Here is a 17,594-nt window from a genome sequence, read left to right on the forward strand (position 1 = left end):
AGGAACCTTGCAAACCCAGAGGGCAGCCTGAGTGATCACTCCTTCAGGAGTGATGCTTACTGGTGCGCTACCTGTGACACTGTCTCTGCTAATGATAACACCTGAGTGTGGTCTTAAGCACTCTTAAGCTGCATGCTGGAGGCTGGGTGGGTTATCTCCCCCTGTTCCACCAACTTCCTGCCTACAGGGAATTTCCCATCTCCTCTTGGTTCTCCTTGCTCTCTAAAAGCAGGAATGTGCCAGCCCTTCCCACCTGAGTCACTCCCCAGCAACCTGCACCTGGGGCACACCCAAGGGGGCCATGTTCCACTCTGCAGGGAATAGGCAGTGAGCCAGGTATTTGGGGATTTTCCTTCAGACCTCTCTCCCCAAAGCTGGCTTTCTCATCTTTCTCACTTGAAAAAGTAGCTTTGCTCTCTTTTTCAGAGAAAAGGGACACTGAAGAAAAACACTCAAGAGCCCTGGCTCAGGTAAGTTTTGTGTTTTGTGGCTGTTGGTTGTTTTATTTATTTATTTATTTTTTTAGACAACATTTCATTAGCTGACTTCAAACTTTTTATGCAAATCATTCTAGCCTTGGGCTCACCTGCCTAAGCCTTCCAAATACTGAGATTAAAGTTATGTCACCAGGCCTGGCCCATACTCTATCTAAAATAAATGTCTCCCAAGTTGGCTAAGATGCTAGCCTGACAACTCAGGCCTGCCTTGGTTCATGTTCCTCAAACAATAAGACTCAGGCTCAGTGAGTCCCAGAATAGTGGGCAAGTTCCTAGGACAAGACCCCTGTGAGGGGGACAGCAGCTCAGGGTCACAGCAGGAATGAGACCACCTGGGCTCACATCTTGGCTCTGGCCCTGACTGTCTGTAGGATTTTGTTGGATCCCAAACGCTCCTGTCTCAGTTTCCTCCGTAATACGTCCTGCGTCCTGCTCAGGACAGACATTCAGGCTGAGTCCCTGGGCAGCTCTCAGACACACTTCTGCTGTAGTCTTCTTATAAAGCTGGCAACATCATAAAACATGAGCATCCTGTAGACTCCCTGGTACTCTTGTTCCACAGGCAAAATCTGCTCCAGGATTGCTTCATTTAGCCATGCCCCGAGAACCTGGTGACAGACCCCAGGAAGGATGTCAAAGGCTGCTTTGCCAGGTTAGTGGTCTGGCCTCACCCACCACATGCGGACACCTTTGTACCTCAGCAGTAGGAGGCGGGGCCTTAAGGCCAGACTCTGAGCTCCCTTCCCCGGAAGGGAGCTACCACACAGTGTTCCTTGGTTCCTTGTTGCTTGCACACTTCTTCCCAGCTCAGCTCAGTGATGTCGCGAGCTGGAAACTGGCCCGACTGTGTAGGAGTATTTACTTCCCCGCAATAGGCAAATACTACAAATCAGGGCTTGATATATGGCTTTGTGGGTGGGGCTACACTTGAGAAAGAAATAAAGGAAGAGACTGTTAGTGAGGCAGATTAAATGAGTTATACCAGCGCCCTGTGAGCCACACTTTAAAAAAAAAAAAAAGCCCCCCCCCCCCGCTTAATAAATACAACTTTCAATAAATATAATTTGTGTAATAATCACAATAGACTTTAAAAATATTTACATACTTGTATATTTATGAGTATTGTGTCTCTGCATGAGTGTATGTATCATGTGTCCAAGGGCCTGTGGAGGCCAGAAAAGAGAGTCTCGTCCCCTGGAGTTCCAGGCAACTGTGAGCCACCTGATGTAAGTGCTGGGAACTGAACTGGTCCTCTGCAAGAGCGGCCAGTGCTTTTGACCACGGAGCCACCTCTCCAGCCCCAGAAGCACACAATTGTGCACACACAGAGATGCTGTTTTGGGAGATTAGGTGTAAAGCTTTCCTACTTACCCTGGCTCTAGGCTATGCCCCTGTCACTGTCCAGGGCTGTAACTGCTGTGGCTATGGGTGTCACTTGCTAAACTTTGTGAGGACAGGGAGGTCTTAGTGGCTCCAACATATAACTTTGCCTGGCCCTCATTCCAAAATGGAGTATGAATGGAAGCCCTCAGCAGTGGGGTTGTGCAGACCCTGCTCCACGCTCTCCATAGCTGTCTCTTCGTGGGAGCACACTGACTTCCTGACAACCCCCATGATGGGATACGATGAACCCAGTCCAGAGATAGATGGTAGGAGAAGAGATGTCGTCCAGGTTTGGCCCTCCAGGTACTTTCAGTGCCTCACCCTTCCTTACTGCAGGGACACTTTAGGAACGGTTGTAGTCTGTCACACGCTGTTGTTCTGGAATAACACTGTGTGGTCATTTATAAACAAGACAAGTTTCAACTGGCTCACAGTCTTGAGTTCTGCAAAACCAAGGTGTGTGTGTGTGTGTGGGGGGGGGGCGGATATATGTGGTGAGGGTTTTCTCTCTGGTGAGAGGGATCGTGTGGCAAGAAGAAATGCCAAAGCTGGCAAGAAAGGGCTGAGCTCACTCACATAGCAAAGCCACTGTCAGATGACAAGTCTACAGTCAGAGTCATCCTCTTGACTGCAACAATTTCCAGGAGGCCCCACTTCCTACACAGCCATTGGAGGAGTACCAGACTTAAAGGATGGCTGTAAGTAAAATAGGCTACATTTTGTTAAGATACAAAAACCTTAGGGGGATTTTCTTATCATAGCATGGTCTAATTGCTCCTGGCTAGTCCCGTGAAGAGTGGAGAGATGGGAAGTGACATGGGCCAGGCTGGGTGCACAGCGTGTGTGTGGCAGGGCCAGACCCAAGCTCATCTTTATTTTCACAGATATACCAGTCTCCACCTCCAGGCCTTCTCTCCTCCGCACAGTTCAAGAATACAAAACGAGGGGCTGGAGGAGTGAGTTCTTGCAGAGGATCCAAGTTTGTTTCCCTGTACTCAGGTCATGCAGCTCAGAGCTGCCTTGTCTCCACTTCCAGGGGATTCAGCATGCTGCTTTAGATTGCATAAGCGTCTGAACTCACCAGTGCACATATCAACATACAGACCCATACACACGTAAATAATTAAAAGGATATGCATCTTTTAAACAAGCTTTCAAAAATAAAGTGTGATCCCAAGGTAAGTTTTGTTCGAGGCCCTACTTCAGGCAGTCTGATCAGGACTCTCCCATGATGACGCCTCTGAAGGCAGCCAACCAACACAGGAGGAGCCACACCCACCAAATATTCTCTGTCATTAGAGGATCAGCCAGTGTGGCTGCTGTCTGCATCTGAGACTCCATCTCCCATTAAGTGTCATTAGCCTGGCCCACAGGCCCCTCCCTGCCTGCCATTCACCACTTGCCTGGATGCAACCTGGGAACCGGATGGACAGAGAACTGGTTTTAGAAATGACACTTTCGCAGCATGGGACTGAGACCCCAAACACGGAGCTGAACAAGTGGGGCTCCTTGTTCCCAGCTGCATAAACCTTGGCTTGGTTTCCCAAACATTTGCTAAGCAGTATTATAGTGTGTGGTGTACAGTAAGAGTAGCATAGGGGAGCACCATGGGTGCTGCATGGAGGAGCATCATGGGGGAGCATCATGGGTGCTGCATGGTGGAGCACCGTGGAGGAGCACCATGGGTGCTGCATGGAGGAGAATCATGGGGGAGCATCATGGGTGCTGCATGGAGGAGCACCATGGGTGCTGCATGGAGGAGCACCATGGAGGAGCACCATGGGTGCTGCATGGAGGAGCACCATGGGTGTTGCATGGAGGAGCACCATGGGTGCTGCATGGAGGAACTGGTCTAGCACCATGTAGTGTAACACATACAATCTTTTTTACATTTTGCGCCCTCCTAGGAAGGTTGGGCATTTTCCTTTTCTTTGCAAGCAGGGATGTTGAAACCCTCTGGCTGAGGTCACAGAGCTCTAGTGTGGAGAGACTAGAGTTGACCTGGCACATTCCCAACTCCTAATTGCCTGTGATGACACTGTCCTTCTACTCCTGGGCCCCACCCACCTGCTTTGTCAGGAATTCCACCTATGTCCTGGCCACAGCTCTCTCCCTACCTTCCACACAGTAACAAGTTCAAGAACAGGGCCCTTTCTTCCTTCCTTCCTTTCTTCCTTCCTTCCTTCCTTCCTTCCTTCCTTCCTTCCTTCCTTTCTTTCTTTCTTTCTTTCTTTCTTTCTTTCTTTCTTTCTTTCTTTCTTTCTCTTTCTTTCTTTTTTAATGTATATATATGAGTAGCTGTACAGATGGTTGTGAGCCTTCGTGTGGTTGTTGGGAATTGAGTTTAGGACCTCTGCTCGCTCCAGTCTGCTCTGCTCCCTCAGGCCCAAAGATTTATTTATTATTATAAATAAGTACACTGTAGCTGTCTTTAGATGCACCAGAAGAGGGCATCAGATCTAATTATAGGTGGTTGTGAGCCACCATGTGGTTGCTGGGATTTGAACTCAGGACCTTCAGAAGAGCAGTCAGTGCTCTTACCCACTGAGCTATCTCGCGAGCCCCAGGGCCTCCTTTTTTTGCTTCTATTTTATGGTGTACTGAATGATGCTGTTTGTTGAATTGGGTTGTACAACCTGAGTGATCAGGGAGCATGGCTCTTCCTCAGGCCCTTCCTCACTCATGGGCAGTGTTTGTCCAGTGGTGGTACAGGCTGCTGTCCCTCACACACCTTCCTCTTCCTGAACTGCTCTGAGTCTTGGTCAGCGTGATTCCTTTTGCCCGAGCTCACTCTCTCTCCCTTTTGGTTCTAGCAGCTCTGGCTCTGTCCTCCAGGTATCACCTTGGCCACCTCCCCTGCTCTCAGTTCTGCAGTCCCACATTTAACCCTTTTGCAGTGCCCATGGAGGAAGCAGCCTGAACTGCCTGCTCACTATTATGTGATCAGCTCCCAGAACAGCACATAGTAGGGCACTCGAATGCTAGTAGGATGTATCCAGGAAGGGCTGGCACAACCAACACCTAACCTTTTGGTCCATTCAAGGGAAGCCCAGAGATCATGTATTGGAGATGCAGGAGTCATGGACTGGCCCTTGTCAGAGAAGGGGGTGTCCAGTGATCCCCTCCCTCTGTGTCTCTGTTCTCTGAGCTAGACTATTCTTGGTAACAGACTCTTGCTGTAATATGCTTATTCTCTCACAACTATTCAACTCAATAGCTGTTTTTGGCACCTACTATGTGCCGGGTGCCACAATAGGTACACCGTGGGTGCAAAGGTAAGAAAATGTAATGGGACCCCCACCTCAAAGATACTGTAGGCCAGCACTTTAGGGTACTTCATCCACCTTGGGAGAGGGATACACTTTCTGTTTTCTGGCCGTGCATTAGAATCTTACAAAGGGCCTCTAAAACTTTAATCCTAGCACTTGGGAGTCAGAGGCAACTCAGGAGGCAGAGGCAGATGGATCTGTGTTTCAGGCCAGCCTGGTCTATATAGTAAAAAAATAAGGGGCTGGTGAGATGGCTCAGTGGGTAAGAGCACCCGACTGTTCTTCCAAAGGTCCAGAGTTCAAATCCCAGCAACCACATGGTGGCTCACAGCCATCTGTAACAAGATCTGACTCCCTCTTCTGGAGTGTCTGAAGACAGCTACAGTGTACTTACATATAATAAATAAATAAATCTTTTAAATAAATAAATAAATAAATAAATAAATAAATAAATAAAAATAGTATGTATGGGACACATCTGAGGGCCATTACTGGCCACACGGTTCCCCAGTCTTCTGGGAGAGCTGGGCTGGCATTGCCTCTGGGGAGGAGGCCTGGAAGGGAGGCTGTGGAGAGAGTCCTCCGCAGGCCAAGAAAGGAGGCAGCCTGGAAGTGTGAGCTCACACGTGTGCTTTGTCCAATGCTGGCTTTCTGAGCAGGAAGCCAGGCAAGCAAACCCAGCCCCAGAAAAGGGAAATAAACTCAGGACTCATATTTTTAGAAAGTGGGCAAGTCCTGCAGCTCGGTTCCCCTGTGGAATCTAAACCAGTTGGTTGTGTCTCTAAGCAGGAAGCCAGGAGCCACAGGCTGCAAGATAGACAGGGACCTCCGTGGAATGCCAGAGTTCTCTATCCCGCTGTGGCTGTCACTTCAGGTCTTGCTTCAGGTCCCCAGGGCTATGAGGGACTTCCCCATTGTGGTGTAGGCAATGGCTGTGGTGACAGAGGTGTGACCAGGCACATGCTAAGCCTATGCTCAGTCAGGCCCTGCCATGACCCTGAGAAGTAAGTATGGCTCATCTAGATCACCTACGCGCAGAGTGGTCATAGGCTGACGCCTCAGAGGCTGGTGATCTGTGTGAGATCTGAAGCCTCAGGGCAGAGCTCGGCTCCCAACCCCCATTCCCAGACCCTGCCAGGGAGGACCGCTTAGGTGCCTTAGCAATGGCCTGCAGAGGGTGAGCCCTTACCGCTACAACGTAGCAGCTACGCAGCTCACAGCCTCCCTCGGGGCTTTTAGAGCCTTTCCACGCCCAGGTTCAAGGTGCTTAGCCTTTTCCGTGTCTCTTTCCTCTTCACCGAAGCCCTGCACAGTGCTATGTGGAATCTGAAATCCAAGGATCAAAAATTTGAGATCACGTGGAACTGATTTGTTTGTTTGTGTAGTCTTCTGTAGTCTGGGTTGGCCTCAGACTATTTAGGCCACGATCACTGTACACTCCTGATCCTCCTGCCTTCACCTCCCAAGTGCTGGGATTACAAATGTGTACCCACACCCATGACTGGATCTGATTTTTGGAAATAGCAGATCATTCCTAGAATTAAGGCTGTAGAAGGTTGATGACTGGGTGGAGAGAGGTTTTAAAGGAAATGGCGGAGGTGTTCTTTTTACAATCTGGCCTAAAGGCACAGAAGGTAGTTATTCTCAGAGGAGGGAAAAATCACAAAAATAGCAACAAGCTTAGGCATAGGGTAAGAGCCTCCCAAAGCCGGAAACACTGTGTTCTTTGATGCAGGCACCTCCAAGCAGGACAGGACATAAATGTCAGCAATGCCGTTTATGGGCATTGGCAGAATTGTCCTCATTTGTGCCAAGGTGCTTAGAGGGGCCGAGGTCGCATAATATGGCTGTATCATGATAGGCATGGGGCTAGATAGGAATGGGACCTGTGCCCTCTTGGAGCCTGCAGCCCTGACTACAGCCCCCACTGAGGTGTCCCTGCCTTTCCAGTAACTGGGTGATTTCCAAGGACTGCGGTTGGCAGCTGGTACCCCACCCCCATTCTGGAGTTCCCACCCAGCTGGTTAGAAGCTCCACACTGCTGGCAATTCTGGGTTTCAAATCAAGTTCTGGGAGAAGGGCTGGGAACATGGAACAAAGGTATTGCCTTCAAGTGGTTCTTCCAAGTCAGAGGTCAGAGGCTCCTGCCCCTGATGCAGGGCCTGGCACACTGCCTCGCTTCTCCCTGAAGACTCAGCTGTGTGGGCGCCAGGCCCAGAGGCAAGATGACCTTATTCACAAGGAGAAGCCCTCCTAGTCTTCTAGCAGGAGGACCATAACTCCAAGTCTGGGAGCGAGCAGGACGTGATTCCAGGGAAGGGGAGACAAGCTCTTTGGAGAGATACTAGGTAGGACGCACCCCACCCCCACCCCCTTGATGACCTGGCAAGGTGCAGCCAGCTCCGCACCTAGAGGAACTCAGACAACAGTCCTGGCCTGGCTTGAGGAACATCAAGAGAGGTGTGGGAGGCAAGATGTCTGCAGCCCAGGGACCAGGGCAGTGGATGAAATGGTCCTGGGAGGACCCGATAGAGAGGAACCTTCCTGTGAACGGCCATCGCACACTCATGCACAATACACACACACACACACACACACACACACACACGGTAGTCATAGAGCAAATAAAGGTATTTATCACCACTTTGTGCCCACTCTGTGGAACAGAAACAAGCCTTTGCTGAATAAAGGAACTCAGTCTAATTTGGCACCTGCCTTGCTTTAGAGATTAACAAAGCAAGTTGTAAGTTGGGCCAGTGGATGAGTCTCTGGAACCCAAGGTACTCTAAAGACTGAGGCAGAAGAATCAGGAATGTGATCGGCCAGCCTAGGTCAGCCTAGGCTACCTCGTGAGATCCTGTCTCAAAAAAACAAATATCAAGTGCTACGTTTTAGTTATGGTCTCACTCACACTGACTGTTTGACATTATACACATTTTAGTTCTGTTCTTTTAGAGTGAACTGGGATCCAGCGCGCTGGAGGGCCAGGTGGGAAGACTGAAAGTTTGTGGAGATCCTGTGTTCTACAGTGAGATCCTTTCTCAAAACAACGACAGGAGTTGGGGGAGAGGGAAGAGAGAGAGAGAGAGAGAGAGAGAGAGAGAGAGAGAGAGAGAGAGAGAGCGCAGCTGGGTAACAGTGGCTTGCTGGGGGAAGAGTGTTCGCTACTCAAGCATTGGGATCGCCAGAACTCACATAAAAAGTCAGGCTTGGTCTCATGTGCCTGTAACACCAGCACTGGGGGTCAGGGGCAGAGACAATGATCAATGGGGCTTGCTGGAAATCAGGAAGCTCTAAGTTTAGAGAGAAACCCTGACTCAAGGGAGGAAGGTAGAGGATCATAGAAGAGTACAGTTGATATCCTCCTCTGTCACACCCGCCATACACCACACACACACACACACACACACACACACACACTCACACACGCACGCACACCACACTCACACACACACACACTCACACACGCACGCACACCACACTCACGCATGCATGCATGCTTGCATGCTAGTAAACTGAAAATGAACCTCACAAAAAGCCTCAGAAACACGGCTAGGTTTATAAGGCAAGCGAGAGGTAGAGACACTTTAGTTAAAACACCATAGTAGGTTCCTTAGGGCATTCTTCATTCTGCTTCACAAAGGCAGAGGCCATCTTCCCCAAACTCAGATGCTCACACACCAAGCAAGTAGGGGGAAAGGGGATAAAGTCTATTCAGTTTCATGGACCAGGAAACTACTGGGCAATAGAATGAGATACAAGCTGAAGAGGTCTTTGTAACTTGCTGTCATGACAACCTACAACCTGCAAGCCACTGATTCCAAATGAACTGGGGGCTTACGTCATCTCCCAAGGGCCACAGAGACCCAGAGGCATCTTTACTAGCAAAGATGCCTTTAGCTGTATGGCAACACCCAAGGCCAATACCCTCACCTAATGAGCGAAATCAAAGATGCCAAGGGCTGAAGTCATCATGCTATGAGAGAATACACATATTCTCTCGTGCTCCTGTGTATGTGTGTGTGTGTGTGTGTGCCCCACCAACTCCCTCGTTCACTCAGCCTCACCCTTTGAAAGCATCTCCAGAAGTTTGGCTAGTACCCTTGGCAGCTTTGCTTTGAGCACACACATACTCTGAAGTCAGAGTTTATGAAGTGTGACCTGTCTGTTTTGGTTTTGTTTGTTTGGTTGGTTTTCAAGACAGGGTTTCTCTGTATAGCCCTGGCTGTCCTGCAACTCACTTTGTAGACCAGGCTGGCCTCGAACTCCGAAATCTGCCTGCCTCTGTCCCAAGTGCTGGGATTAAAGGTGTGTGCCACCACGCCCAGCTTTTTTGTTTTGTTTTTGGGTTGGTTTTTTTTTTTTTTTTGTTTTTGTGACCTGTCAGTTGGTGACTAGGTTCCATTAGGTTCAGCTGTGACTTTTCACCCATGACTTCAGCAGGAAGGTACAGCCTGCAGTGGAGACTAGAGCCCTGACCCTAAGAGTGGCTCCCCTATAACCTGGAGTTCCCTTCCAAATGCTCTGGAAGCTCAGAAGTATGGCCCCAGTGAGGAAACAGTTGGCTCCAAGAATTTTAGGCTAAGCTTGTGAGCTCCACCCAACAATTACCTAGCAACAGCCAGGTACAGGTACAGCCCTAGCTTGCTAAAAAGGACTGTTTGAGCGCTCTCTCTCTCTCTCTCTCTCTCTCTCTCTCTCTCTCTCTCTCTCTCTCTCTCCTCTCTCTCTCTCTCTTCTTGTGTTTCCAAAAGGACTATTTTCCCTCTCCTCTCTTTCTCTGTTTTCTGTCCCCTCTCTTTTTCTTCCTTCACTCCCTCTTAATCTCCCTTCTCATGTCCCAAAATAAACTTCATTTTATATATACTACACCTGTCATCATCGTCATCGTTGTCGTCATCGTATGGCTGGTACCTCAGGGGGAATGCCTCATCGAGGGCCCTCTAAGGCACCACCTCCCACTGCACCATACTGCGGTTTTTCAGAACGTATCACTTGGCATTCAAGAACCTGCATTAGCCCTTCCGGTCCGAGCAGCACCGGGGTAGCTAGGGCGCACAGTCGTCTGTCTACCGCCAGCTACCCACAACACCCGCCAAGCGATCTTAAGACTTCTGGTGAGTGGAACACAGCATCTGCTCCAATCCAATTGTGCGGGACTTGAGACTGCATTGGTCAGGGAAGCAGAAAACCCGGTTGGAGTAGGGGCACAAGCCCCTTTCGGTCCGAGCAGCACTGGGGTAGCTAGGGCGCAGAGTCGGCTGACTACCACCAGATACCCACAACACCAGTCACACGATCTTAAGAATTCTGAAGATTGGGATCTGCCCTGCGCGGGAGCGCTTTGCCTGAGCATTGGCAGCAGACATCTTAGTTCCGGGACCCTGCCGAGTGTACCCTGCACAGACATCTTGGTTCCAGGACCCCGCCTAGTGTATCCTGCACAGCTCCAGAGAATACCAGATGGCGAAAGGCAAACGTAAGAATCCTACTAACAGAAATCAAGACCACTCACCATCATCAGAACGCAGCACTCCCACGCCACCTAGTCCTGGGCACCCCAACACAACCGAAAAGCTAGACCCGGATTTAAAAGCATATCTCATGATGATGGTAGAGGACATCAAGAAGAACTTTAATAACTCACTTAAAGAAATACAGGAGAACACTGCTAAAGAGTTACAAGTCCTTAAAGAAAAACAGGAAAACACAACCAAACAGGTAGAAGTCCTTAAAGAAAAACAGGAAAACACATCCAAACAGGTGATGGAAATGAACAAAACCATACTAGACCTAAAAAGGGAAGTAGACACAATTAAGAAAACCCAAAGCGAGGCAACGCTGGAGATAGAAACCCTAGGAAAGAAATCTGGAACCATAGATTCGAGCATCAGCAACAGAATACAAGAGATGGAAGAGAGAATCTCAGGTGCAGAAGATTCCATAGAGAACATCAGCACAACAATCAAAGAAAATGGAAAATGCAAAAAGATCCTAACTCAAAATATCCAGGAAATCCAGGACACAATGAGAAGACCAAACCTACAGATAATAGGAGTTGATGAGAATGAAGATTTTCAACTTAAAGGGCCAGCAAATATATTCAAAAAAATTATAGAAGAAAACTTCCCAAACCTAAAGAATGACATGCCCATGTACATACAAGAAGCCTACAGAACTCCAAATAGACTGGACCAGAAAAGAAATTCCTCTCGACACATAATAATCAGAACAACAAATGCACTAAATAAAGAGAGAATATTAAAAGCAGTAAGGGAGAAAGGTCAAGTAACATATAAAGGAAGGCCTATCAGAATTACACCAGACTTTTCACCAGAGACTATGAAAGCCAGAAGATCCTGGACAGATGTTATACAGACACTAAGAGAACACAAATGCCAGCCCAGGCTACTATACCCGGCCAAACTCTCAATTACCATAGATGGAGAAATCAAAGTATTCCAAATTCACACATTATCTTTCCACGAATTCAGCCCTTCAAAGGATAATAACAGAAAAGAAGCAATACAAGGATGGAAATCACACCCTAGAACAACCAAGAAAGTAATCACTCAACAAACCAAAAAGAAGACAGCCACAAGAACAGAATGCCAACTGTAACAACAAAAATAAAAGGAAGCAACAATTACTTTTCCTTAATATTTCTTAATATCAATGGACTCAATTCCCCAATAAAAAGACATAGACTAACAGACTGGCTACACAAACAGGACCCAACATTCTGCTGCTTACAGGAAACCCATCTCAGGGAAAAAGACAGACACTACCTCAGAGTGAAAGGCTGGAAAACAATTTTCCAAGCAAATGGTCTGAAGAAACAAGCTGGAGTAGCCATTCTAATATCAGATAAAATTGACTTCCAACCCAAAGTTATCAAAAAAGACAAGGAGGGACACTTCATACTCATCAAAGGTAAAATCCTCCAAGAGGAACTCTCAATTCTGAATATCTACACTCCAAATGCAAGGGCAGCCACATTCATTAAAGACACTTTAGTAAAGCTCAAAGCACACATTGCACCTCACACAATAATAGTGGGAGACTTCAACACACCACTTTCATCAATGGACAGATCATGGAAACAGAAACTAAACAGGGACACAGTGAAACTAACAGAAGTTATGAAACAAATGGATCTGACAGATATCTACAGAACATTTTATCCTAAAACAAAAGGATATACCTTCTTCTCAGCACCTCACGGGACCTTCTCCAAAATTGACCATATAATTGGTCACAAAACAGGCCTCAACAGATACAAAAATATTGAAATTGTCCCATGTATCCTATCAGACCAACATGGCCTAAGACTGATCTTCAATAACAACATAAATAATGGAAAGCCAACATTCACGTGGAAACTGAACAACACTCTTCTCAATGATACCTTGGTCAAGGAAGGAATAAAGAAAGAAATTAAAGACTTTTTAGAGTTTAATGAAAATGAAGCCACAACATACCCAAACCTATGGGACACAATGAAAGCATTTTCTAAGAGGGAAACTCATAGCTCTGAGTGCCTCCAAGAAGAAACGGGAGAGAGCACATACTAGCAGCTTGACAACACATCTAAAAGCTCTAGAAAAAAAGGAAGCAAATTCACCCAAGAGGAGTAGACGGCAGGAAATAATCAAACTCAGGGGTGAAATCAACCAAGTGGAAACAAGAAGAACTATTCAAAGAATTAACCAAACGAGGAGTTGGTTCTTTGAGAAAATTAACAAGATAGATAAACCCTTAACTAGACTCACTAGAGGGCACAGGGACAACATCCTAATTAACAAAATCAGAAATGAAAAGGGAGACATAACAACAGATCCTGAAGAAATCCAAAACACCATCAGATCCTTCTACAAAAGGCTATACTCAACAAAACTGGAAAACCTGGACGAAATGGACAAATTTCTAGACAGATACCAGGTACCAAAGTTAAATCAGGATCAAGTTAACGATCTAAACAGTCCCATATCCTCTAAGGAAATAGAAGCAGTCATTAATAGTCTCCCAGAGAAAAAAAAGCCCAGGACCAGATGGGTTTAGTGCAGAGTTCTACCAGACCTTCAAAGAAGATATAATCCCATTTCTGCACAAACTATTCCACAAAATAGAAGTAGAGGGAACTCTACCCAACTCATTCTATGAAGCCACAATTACTCTGATACCTAAACCACAGAAAGATCCAACAAAGATAGAGAACTTCAGACCAATTTCCCTTATGAATATCGATGCAAAAATCCTCAATAAAATTCTCGCTAACCGAATCCAAGAACACATTAAAGCAATCATCCATCCTGACCAAGTAGGTTTTATTCCAGGGATGCAGGGATGGTTTAATATACGAAAATCCATCAATGTAATCCATTATATAAACAAACTCAAAGACAAAAACCACATGATCATCTCGTTAGATGCAGAAAAAGCATTCGACAAGATCCAACACCCATTCATGATAAAAGTCTTGGAAAGATCAGGAATTCAAGGCCCATACCTAAACATGATAAAAGCAATCTACAGCAATCCAGTAGCCAACATCAAAGTAAATGGAGAGAAGCTTGAAGCAATCCCACTAAAATCAGGGACTAGACAAGGCTGCCCACTTTCTCCCTACCTCTTCAACATAGTACTTGAAGTCCTAGCCAGAGCAATTCGACAACAAAAGGAGATCAAGGGGATACAAATTGGAAAAGATGAAGTCAAAATATCACTTTTTGCAGATGATATGATAGTATATATAAGTGACCCTAAAAATTCCACCAGAGAACTCCTAAACCTGATAAACAGCTTCAATGAAGTAGCTGGATATAAAATTAACTCAAACAAGTCAATGGCCTTTCTGTACACAAAGGATAAACAGGCTGAGAAAGAAATTAGGGAAACAACACCCTTCTCAATAGTCACAAATAATATAAAATGCCTTGGCATGACTCTAACTAAGGAAGTGAAAGATCTGTATGATAAAAACTTCAAGTCCCTGAAGAAAGAAATTAAAGAAGATCTCAAAAGATGGAAAGATCTCCCATGTTCATGGATTGGCAGGATCAATATAGTAAAAATGGCTATCTTGCCAAAAGCAATCTACAGATTCAATGCAATCCCCATCAAAATTCCAACTCAATTCTTCAACGAATTAGAAAGAGCAGTCTGCAAATTCATCTGGAATAACAAAAAACCTAGGACAGCAAAAGCTCTTCTCAAGGATAAAAGTACCTCTGGTGGAATCACCATGCCTGACCTAAAGCTTTACTACAGAGCAATTGTTATAAAAACTGCATGGTACTGGTATAGTGACAGACAAGTAGACCAATGGAATAGTATTGAAGACCCAGAAATGAACCCACACACCTATGGTCACTTGATCTTCGACAAGGGAGCTAAAACCATCCAGTGGAAGAAAGACAGCATTTTAAACAAATGTTGCTGGCACAACTGGTTGTTATCGTGTAGAAGAATGCGAATCGACCCTTTCCTCTCTCCTTGTACTAAGGTCAAATCTAAGTGGATCAAGGAACTTCACATAAAACCAGAGACACTGAAACTTATAGAGGAGAAAGTGGGGAAAAGTCTCAAAGATATGGGCACAGGGAAAAAATTCCTGAATAGAACAGCAATGGCTTGTGCTGTAAGATCGAGGATTGACAAATGGGACCTTATGAAACTGCAAAGCTTCTGCAAGGCAAAAGACACCGTCAATAAGACAAAAAGACCACCAACAGATTGGGAAAGGATCTTTACCTATCTTAAATCAGATAGGGGACTAATATCCAATATATATAAAGAACTCAAGAGGGTGGACTCCAGAAAATCAAATAACCCCCTTAAAAGATGGGGCTCAGAGCTGAACAAAGAATTCTCACCCGAGGAATACCGAAAGGCTGAGAAACACCTGAAAAAATGTTCAACATCCTTAATCATCAGGGAAATGCAAATCAAAACAACCCTGAGATTTCATCTCACACCAGTCAGAATGGCTAAGATCAAAAATTCAGGTGACAGCAGATGCTGGCGAGGATGTGGAGAAAGAGGAACACTCCTCCATTGTTGGTGGGATTGCAAGCTTGTACAACCACTCTGGAAATCAGTCTGGTGGTTCCTCAGAAAATTGGACATAGTACTACCGGAGGATCCCGCAATACCTCTCCTGGGCATATATCCAGAAGATGTCCCAACCGGTAAGAAGGACACATGCTCTACTATGTTCATAGCAGCCTTATTTATAATAGCCAGAAGCTGGAAAGAACCCAGATGTCCCTCAACAGAGGAATGGATACAAAAAATGTGGTACATTTACACAATGGAGTACTACTCAGCTATTAAAAAGAATGAATATACAAAATTCCTAGGCAAATGGTTGGACCTGGAGGGCATCATCCTGAGTGAGGTAACCCAATCACAAAAGAACTCAAATGAAATGTACTCACTGATAAGTGGATATTAACCCAGAAACTTAGTATAGCGAGATATAAGGTACAATATGCAAAACATATGAAACTGAAGAAGAACGAAGACCAAAGTGTGGACACTTTGCTCATTCTTAGAATTGGAAACAATCACCCATGGAAGGAGTTACAGAGACAAAGTTTGGAGCTGAGACAAAAGGATGGTCCATCTAGAGACTGCCATATCCAGGGATCCATCCCATAATTAGCCTCCAAACGATGACACCATTGCATACACTAGCAAGCCTTTGTTGCAAGGACGGTGATATAGCTGTCCCTTGTGAGACTATGCCGGGGCGTAGCAAACACAGAAGTGGATGCTCACAGTCAACTATTGGATGGATCACAGGGCCCCCAATGAAGGAGCTAGAGAACGTATCCAAGGAGCTAAAGAGATCTGCAACCCTATCGGTGGAACAACATTATGAACTAACCAGTACCCCAGAGCTCTTGACTCTAGCTGCATATGTATCAAAAGATGACCTAGTCGGCCATCACTGGAAAGAGAGGCCCATTGGTCAGGCAAACTTTATATGCCCCAGTACAGGGGAACGCCAGAGCCAAAAAATGGGAATGGGTGGGTAGGGGAGTGGGGGGGGGGACTTTTGGGATAGCATTGGAAATGTAATTGAAGAAAATACGTAATAATAATAATAAAAAAAAGAACCTGCATTAACCATACATGAAGACCCCTCCTAGCCTGCCTTGTTCTAGATCCCAGGATACCTTAAAGCAGTGGGGCCTGAAAGAAAACATAGGGCAGATGACTCGGGGCACTGGTGGAAAATTTCTGAGAGACATGACACTGAGCACCGCTCTCCTACTTGAGGCTGGAGGCTGGATTGTGGGTCACACGGACTTTTCTGAAAGTCCCCATTATGCCTCCTTCCTCCTCCTTTGGTTGCACAAGAGAAGGCTCATAGAGTCCAGAGGACAAAGAGGAAGGCTTCAGGAGAGTTTCTGTTCCTGGGAGTTGTTTCTGGCTGTCTATCCCTCTCAGGGAAGTCACCAGGAGGGAGTGTGTGTAGAACCTGCTGTCACTGGGGTGACTGTCATTTCTGAGGTCTTGCTGGTTTTGAAACTGGCTCTCATGAAGTCCAGGCTGACCTCAAACTAGCTGCGGATGACCTTGAACTCACCTGCCTACCTTCACCTCCAAAGTGGGGCTGACGCGGTGCTGGCTGCGTTAGTGGCCATGTCCAGTCTTAGGAAACAAGACTCTGAAGGACAGTTTTCTTGTGTTTTTGTTTGTTTGTTTTCTGGATCTTTCTGAATCAAGTGACCTTTAAAAGCAATTCAACTGTCACCCACAAAAGCTAATTCCTTCTAAGCCTAAAAGTATGTGATGTGTCTAGGCATCTCTGCAGAGGCAGGATTCCCAGAGGAGCTTACACCTCCCCGGGCTTTGATGCCCAGAGAAAGCTGGTGATTCTGGTGCGGTGATGGTGAAGGGCAGGCCAGCAGCTGAAGTGCAGAGTGGGCCTCTGCTTCAAACTCGGTCACAGAGTTGCGACGTACCCAGGACATGGCAACGCACACACAGCTCAGGCTTCTTTTCTCAGGTGTTTGAAAGCAGGGCTTGTCGGACTAGCAGATTAGAAAAAGATAGGGGATGTGTCCCCGCACTCTAAAGGCAGGGGAGAAAGCCTTGTTCTGAAGAGAAGACACAGAACCTGTTTGGTGACTTGTCACTTCAGAGGGAACAGAAACCTCTCCAGGTGTACATTCACACCCCTCCCCTTCCTCCTTCCACCCAGTAGCCTTGGCTGGGGACCAGCGGGAGGACAGGGGGCCCAGAGAAAAAGGCCACTGCTCATCCACAGCACCACTATTGGATGACAGAAGTCTGAGAACACAGGGAACAGTTTGGGGCAAAAATAAGTTTATTAATCTTGCCAGGTCACATTGATAAAGCAGCCAGAGCTGAACAATGGCCCCATTGTATGTGAGTCAGGGCTAGGACAACAGCTGTAGCACACACACATTTT

General features: G+C 46.5%; 1 long non-coding RNA gene across 1 annotated transcript in view; it reads left to right on the forward strand.

Annotated features, from left to right (window-relative positions):
• Positions 1-3,053, forward strand: part of Gm30136 — a 3,473-nt gene extending 420 nt beyond the window's left edge. Inside the window, exons 2-4 of the long non-coding RNA XR_373970.2 lie at positions 427-470; positions 1,060-1,149; positions 2,765-3,053. This is a non-coding gene — a long non-coding RNA (predicted gene, 30136). The remainder of the gene's footprint in view (positions 1-426; positions 471-1,059; positions 1,150-2,764) is intronic.
• Positions 3,054-17,594: the final 14,541 nt, after the last annotated feature.

Source organism: Mus musculus, chromosome 2 (assembly GCF_000001635.26).
Source record: "Mus musculus strain C57BL/6J chromosome 2, GRCm38.p6 C57BL/6J".
Lineage (NCBI taxonomy): Eukaryota > Metazoa > Chordata > Mammalia > Rodentia > Muridae > Mus > Mus musculus.